The sequence below is a fragment of the Megalopta genalis genome, unplaced genomic scaffold (genome assembly GCF_051020955.1).
Source record: "Megalopta genalis isolate 19385.01 unplaced genomic scaffold, iyMegGena1_principal scaffold0114, whole genome shotgun sequence".
NCBI lineage: Eukaryota > Metazoa > Arthropoda > Insecta > Hymenoptera > Halictidae > Megalopta > Megalopta genalis.
In genome coordinates this window covers 10,584-17,500 of record NW_027476183.1, presented here as the reverse complement: position 1 = coordinate 17,500, position 6,917 = coordinate 10,584, and positions in this window count along the sequence as shown.

The following is a 6,917-nucleotide window of genomic DNA, read 5'->3' as shown; positions in this document are numbered from 1 at the left end:
TCCATTATCCGAACGAAAGTAACACGCCGCTGGTACTTTATTTTATTATAATAATTTAATTATAAGACAGAAACCGCTGATACTTGGTTGTAAAATCTCCATTATCCGAACGAAAGTAACACGCCGCTGGTACTTTATTTTATTATAATAATTTAATTATAAGACAGAAACCGCTGGTACTTGGTTGTAAAATCTCCATTATCCGAACGAAAGCAATACGCCGTTGGTACTTGGTTATAAAATTTTCATTACAAGATAGAAAGCAATATGCCGCTGGTTATATTAATGTAATCTTATGGAAAGCATTACGCCGCTGGAACTTTGACCATTGCAATAATCGATCGGAAGCTATACACAGCAAGGAATACGAATATTATACCAAGAGATCGAAAACAATACGCTGTTCGGACGTTTTGACTAGCTGTCGCACAGTGCAGACGCGCCGACCCGTCGCTCCGCATTTCGAGCGCAATTTCAGTGGTTTTTCAGTTCAGAAAATTACAGAGAGTGTTTGGTTGTGTTGCAGGAGTCAAACTGAATGATTTGATGCATAAAGTTTAATTAAACTCCCATTACTTTGCCGGGAAACATCGATTATTCCGATCTAGAAAGAGACAGAGACAGTCGATCCGCGTTATGTTAAATATTTCAAGGTTCCCGATTCCACAAAATTATAAAAAGTATACGGCTGTGTAGCGGGGATCAAAACGAGTAATTTCATGTATAAAGTTTAATTAATCTCCCAATAGTTTGCCGGGAAACATCGATTATTCCGATCTAGAAAGAGACAGAGATAGTCGATCCGCGTTATGTTAAATATTGCAAGGTTCCCGATTCCACAAAATTATAAAAAGTATACGGCTGTGTAGCGGGGATCAAAACGAGTAATTTCATGTATAAAGTTTAATTAAACTCCCAATAGTTTGCCGGGAAACATCGATTCTTCCGATCTAGAAAGAGACAGAGACAGACGATCCGCGTTATGTTAAATATTTCAAGGTTCCCGATTCCACAAAATTATAAAAAGTATACGGCTGTGTAGCGGGGATCAAAACGAGTAATTTCATGTATAAAGTTTAATTAATCTCTCAATAGTTTGCCGGGAAACATCGATTATTCCGATCTAGAAAGAGACAGAGACAGACGATCCGCGTTATGTTAAATATTTCAAGGTTCCCGATTCCACAAAATTATAAAAAGTATACGGCTGTGTAGCGGGGATCAAAACGAGTAATTTCATGTATAAAGTTTAATTAAACTCCCAATAGTTTGCCGGGAAACATCGATTCTTCCGATCTAGAAAGAGACAGAGACAGACGATCCGCGTTATGTTAAATATTTCAAGGTTCCCGATTCCACAAAATTATAAAAAGTATACGGCTGTGTAGCGGGGATCAAAACGAGTAATTTCATGTATATTGTTTAATTAATCTCCCAATAGTTTGCCGGGAAACAACGATTATTCCGATCTAGAAAGAGACAGAGACAGACGATCCGCGTTATGTTAAATATTTCAAGGTTCCCGATTCCACAAAATTATAAAAAGTATACGGCTGTGTAGCGGGGATCAAAACGAGTAATTTCATGTATAAAGTTTAATTAATCTCCCAATAGTTTGCCGGGAAACATCGATTATTCCGATCTAGAAAGAGACAGAGATAGTCGATCCGCGTTATGTTAAATATTGCAAGGTTCCCGATTCCACAAAATTATAAAAAGTATACGGCTGTGTAGCGGGGATCAAAACGAGTAATTTCATGTATAAAGTTTAATTAAACTCCCAATAGTTTGCCGGGAAACATCGATTCTTCCGATCTAGAAAGAGACAGAGACAGACGATCCGCGTTATGTTAAATATTTCAAGGTTCCCGATTCCACAAAATTATAAAAAGTATACGGCTGTGTAGCGGGGATCAAAACGAGTAATTTCATGTATAAAGTTTAATTAAACTCCCAATAGTTTGCCGGGAAATATCGATTCTTCCGATCTAGAAAGAGACAGAGACAGACGATCCGCGTTATGTTAAATATTTCAAGGTTCCCGATTCCACAAAATTATAAAAAGTATACGGCTGTGTAGCGGGGATCAAAACGAGTAATTTCATGTATAAAGTTTAATTAAACTCCCAATAGTTTGCCGGGAAACATCGATTCTTCCGATCTAGAAAGAGACAGAGACAGACGATCCGCGTTATGTTAAATATTTCAAGGTTCCCGATTCCACAAAATTATAAAAAGTATACGGCTGTGTAGCGGGGATCAAAACGAGTAATTTCATGTATAAAGTTTAATTAATCTCCCAATAGTTTGCCGGGAAACATCGATTCTCCCGATCTAGAAAGAGACAGAGACAGACGATCCGCGTTATGTTAAATATTTCAAGGTTCCCGATTCCACAAAATTATAAAAAGTATACGGCTGTGTAGCGGGGATCAAAACGAGTAATTTCATGTATAAAGTTTAATTAAACTCCCAATAGTTTGCCGGGAAACATCGATTCTTCCGATCTAGAAAGAGACAGAGACAGACGATCCGCGTTATGTTAAATATTTCAAGGTTCCCGATTCCACAAAATTATAAAAAGTATACGGCTGTGTAGCAGGGATCAGAACGCGTAATTTCATGTATAAAGTTTAATTAAACTCCCAATAGTTTGTCGGGAAACATCGATAGTTCGATCGCGCGAGAGAGACAGAGAAACGAACAGTCTTTTTTTCGATTTACGGCTAAAATAAATTTTTCTAATTTTTTTCAATAACATATTCCTGCTAAAATAACTTTTTTACATAGGGATTAAGCATTTAGAACGATACATTGTTTAAAATAAGGGCACTTTACTCTTGACATTTTACGGTTTTTTCAATTTTCTGAAAAATCCTATCATTAGATTTTTTTAAAAATACGATATTCTTGCTTAACTAACGTTTCTACATAGGGATTAAGCATTTAGAACGAAATCTAATGTCAGAAAATGGCACTTTACTCTTGACATTTTTCGGTTTTTTCAATTTTCTGGAAAATCCTATCATTAGATTTTTTTAAAAATACGATATTCTTGCTTAACTAACGTTTTTACATAGGGATTAAGCATTTAGAACGAAATCTAATGTAGGAAAATGGTACTTTACTCTTGATCGGTACGTTGGGACTTTGAAAATATTCGGGCGTTCCAATCGCTCGTCTGTTGCATCATAGCGCGTCTCGGCGCAATCGACCGATTCGCTCGATCCATTATTTTCGATTTACGGCTAAAATAAATTTTTCTCATTTTATTCAATAACATATTCCTGCTTAAATAACTTTTTTACATATGGATTAAGCATTTAGAACGATACATTGTTTAAAATAAGGGCACTTTACTCTTGACATTTTACGGTTTTTTCAATTTTCTGAAAAATCCTATCATTAGATTTTTTTAAAAATACGATATTCTTGCTTAACTAACGTTTCTACATAGGGATTAAGCATTTAGAACGAAATCTAATGTCAGAAAATGGCACTTTACTCTTGACATTTTTCGGTTTTTTCAATTTTCTGGGAAATCCTATCATTAGATTTTTTTAAAAATACGATATTCTTGCTTAACTAACGTTTTTACATAGGGATTAAGCATTTAGAACGAAATCTAATGTAGGAAAATGGTACTTTACTCTTGATCGGTACGTTGGGACTTTGAAAATATTCGGGCGTTCCAATCGCTCGTCTGTTGCATCATAGCGCGTCTCGGCGCAATCGACCGATTCGCTCGATCCATTATTTTCGATTTACGGCTAAAATAAATTTTTCTCATTTTATTCAATAACATATTCTTGCTTAAATAACTTTTTTACATAGGGATTAAGCATTTAGAACGATACATTGTTTAAAATAAGGGCACTTTACTCTTGACATTTTACGGTTTTTTCAATTTTCTGAAAAATCCTATCATTAGATTTTTTTTTAAGAATACGATATTCTTGCTTAACTAACGTTTCTACATAGGGATTAAGCATTTAGAACGAAATCTAATGTCAGAAAATGGCACTTTACTCTTGACATTTTTCGGTTTTTTCAATTTTCTGGGAAATCCTATCATTAGATTTTTTTAAAAATACGATATTCTTGCTTAACTAACGTTTCTACATAGGGATTAAGCATTTAGAACGAAATCTAATGTCAGAAAATGGCACTTTACTCTTGACATTTTTCGGTTTTTCCAATTTTCTGGAAAATCCTATCATTAGATTTTTTTAAAAATACGATATTCTTGCTTAACTAACGTTTTTACATAGGGATTAAGCATTTAGAACGAAATCTAATGTAGGAAAATGGTACTTTACTCTTGATCGGTACGTTGGGACTTTGAAAATATTCGGGCGTTCCAATCGCTCGTCTGTTGCATCATAGCGCGTCTCGGCGCAATCGACCGATTCGCTCGATCAATTATTTTCGATTTACGGCTAAAATAAATTTTTCTCATTTTATTCAATAACATATTCCTGCTTAAATAACTTTTTTACATATGGATTAAGCATTTAGAACGATACATTGTTTAAAATAAGGGCACTTTACTCTTGACATTTTACGGTTTTTTCAATTTTCTGAAAAATCCTATCATTAGATTTTTTTAAAAATACGATATTCTTGCTTAACTAACGTTTCTACATAGGGATTAAACATTTAGAACGAAATCTAATGTCAGAAAATGGCACTTTACTCTTGACATTTTTCGGTTTTTTCAATTTTCTGGGAAATCCTATCATTAGATTTTTTTAAAAATACGATATTCTTGCTTAACTAACGTTTTTACATAGGGATTAAGCATTTAGAACGAAATCTAATGTAGGAAAATGGTACTTTACTCTTGATCGGTACGTTGGGACTTTGAAAATATTCGGGCGTTCCAATCGCTCGTCTGTTGCATCATAGCGCGTCTCGGCGCAATCGACCGATTCGCTCGATCCATTATTTTCGATTTACGGCTAAAATAAATTTTTCTAATTTTTTTCAATAACATATTCCTGCTTAAATAACTTTTTTACATAGGGATTAAGCCTTTAGAACGATACATTGTTTAAAATAAGGGCACTTTACTCTTGACATTTTACGGTTTTTTCAATTTTCTGAAAAATCCTATCATTAGATTTTTTTAAAAATACGATATTCTTGCTTAACTAACGTTTCTACATAGGGATTAAGCATTTAGAACGAAATCTAATGTCAGAAAATGGCACTTTACTCTTGACATTTTTCGGTTTTTTCAATTTTCTGGGAAATCCTATCATTAGATTTTTTTAAAAATACGATATTCTTGCTTAACTAACGTTTTTACATAGGGATTAAGCATTTAGAACGAAATCTAATGTAGGAAAATGGTACTTTACTCTTGATCGGTACGTTGGGACTTTGAAAATATTCGGGCGTTCCAATCGCTCGTCTGTTGCATCATAGCGCGTCTCGGCGCAATCGACCGATTCGCTCGATCCATTATTTTCGATTTACGGCTAAAATAAATTTTTCTCATTTTATTCAATAACATATTCCTGCTTAAATAACTTTTTTACATATGGATTAAGCATTTAGAACGATACATTGTTTAAAATAAGGGCACTTTACTCTTGACATTTTACGGTTTTTTCAATTTTCTGAAAAATCCTATCATTAGATTTTTTTAAAAATACGATATTCTTGCTTAACTAACGTTTCTACATAGGGATTAAGCATTTAGAACGAAATCTAATGTCAGAAAATGGCACTTTACTCTTGACATTTTTCGGTTTTTTCAATTTTCTGGGAAATCCTATCATTAGATTTTTTTAAAAATACGATATTCTTGCTTAACTAACGTTTTTACATAGGGATTAAGCATTTAGAACGAAATCTAATGTAGGAAAATGGTACTTTACTCTTGATCGGTACGTTGGGACTTTGAAAATATTCGGGCGTTCCAATCGCTCGTCTGTTGCATCATAGCGCGTCTCGGCGCAATCGACCGATTCGCTCGATCCATTATTTTCGATTTACGGCTAAAATAAATTTTTCTCATTTTATTCAATAACATATTCTTGCTTAAATAACTTTTTTACATAGGGATTAAGCATTTAGAACGATACATTGTTTAAAATAAGGGCACTTTACTCTTGACATTTTACGGTTTTTTCAATTTTCTGAAAAATCCTATCATTAGATTTTTTTAAGAATACGATATTCTTGCTTAACTAACGTTTCTACATAGGGATTAAGCATTTAGAACGAAATCTAATGTCAGAAAATGGCACTTTACTCTTGACATTTTTCGGTTTTTTCAATTTTCTGGAAAATCCTATCATTAGATTTTTTTAAAAATACGATATTCTTGCTTAACTAACGTTTTTACATAGGGATTAAGCATTTAGAACGAAATCTAATGTAGGAAAATGGTACTTTACTCTTGATCGGTACGTTGGGACTTTGAAAATATTCGGGCGTACGCGGCGCGCTCGGCGCTTCGAACAGCTCCGGTGTCCCCATTATTTTCGATTTACGGCTAAAATAAATTTTTCTAATTTTTTTCAATAACATATTCCTGCTAAAATAACTTTTTTACATAGGGATTAAGCATTTAGAACGATACATTGTTTAAAATAAGGGCACTTTACTCTTGACATTTTACGGTTTTTTCAATTTTCTGAAAAATCCTATCATTAGATTTTTTTAAAAATACGATATTCTTGCTTAACTAACGTTTCTACATAGGGATTAAGCATTTAGAACGAAATCTAATGTCAGAAAATGGCACTTTACTCTTGACATTTTACGGTTTTTTCAATTTTCTGGGAAATCCTATCATTAGATTTTTTTAAAAATACGATATTCTTGCTTAACTAACGTTTTTACATAGGGATTAAGCATTTAGAACGAAATCTAATGTAGGAAAATGGTACTTTACTCTTGATCGG